Genomic DNA, 1206 nt, shown 5'->3' with positions numbered 1-1206 from the left:
TCTTTCAGCAGAAACCATGCAAGCAAGAAGGCAATGGGGAGACATATATAAAACCCTGAAAGAAAAAAAACTGCCAACCAAGAACCCTTTATCCAGCAAAGCTGTCAATCAAATACAATGGTGTAATCAAAACATTCCAGAATAAACAGAATCTAAGGGATTTTGCCAAAGCCAACCTTGCACTACAAAATATCCTAAAGGGAATTCCGTGGGTTGAGAACCAAAAAGAGCAGACATCACCCAGAGATTGACATACGTGGCAGCACCTCTCAGAATTAAATCAATAGAAGGAAGAGTCAAGAACAGAACCAAACTATAAGAACAAACTCAGAGAATCTGGGAGGTCAGTCTATAACCAAAACAATTACAATGTAAAAGAAGGTAAACACATAGGAACAGAGATCTAGATGGTTAGAAGGTCAGGTTGATTATAGGATAAGATAGACTGCACTAAATGGAGAGAAAAGTTAATGGACTATAAGGCAACCTCAAAGAAAATTAACACTTCAAAACATACCAAGAAAATGAAAATCCAGGAAGAACAATGAAACATTAAAACTATGAAGAAACTCACAAGAAAGAACACAAAAAGCATGAACTCAACAAAGGAAGAAGCACCGAACAAAGAAAGCAGCAACACCACTGATAAACAAACATAATGGCAGCAATTAATCCATAGCTATTGATAATACACTGAATGTAAACAGATTATATGTACCTGTTAAGAGAGGGAGAGTGGCAGAATGGGTAAGAATACAAGATCCTTCAATATGCTGTCTGCAAGAGACACATCTTACTAACAGAGACAAAAACAGATTAAAAGTTAAAGGATGAAAAAAATATATATCAAGCTAATTGCAATAAAAAACGAACAGGAGTGGCAGTACTAATCTCTGATGAAATAAACTTTAAGGCAAAACCCAGCATAATAGATAAAGATGGATATTATCTCATGATGAAAGTGACAATTGAACAAGATGACATAACAGTAATAAATATCTATGTCCCCAATGAAAGAGCTTCAAAGTATATAAAGCAAACTCTAATAGATTTAAAGAAAGAAATACAGGAATCTACAATAATAGCGGGTGATTTTAATACACCACTTTCAAAAATGGATAAAACAACCAGAAAGAAACTTGACAAAGACACAGAAGAACTAAACAAAAAAATCAGCCAACTGGACATCATTGATGTTTACAGAGC

Source organism: Chrysochloris asiatica, unplaced genomic scaffold (genome assembly GCF_000296735.1).
Source record: "Chrysochloris asiatica unplaced genomic scaffold, ChrAsi1.0 scaffold00062, whole genome shotgun sequence".
Lineage (NCBI taxonomy): Eukaryota > Metazoa > Chordata > Mammalia > Afrosoricida > Chrysochloridae > Chrysochloris > Chrysochloris asiatica.
The sequence above is the reverse complement of the archived record's forward strand: the minus strand, read 5'-3'. Positions refer to the sequence as shown.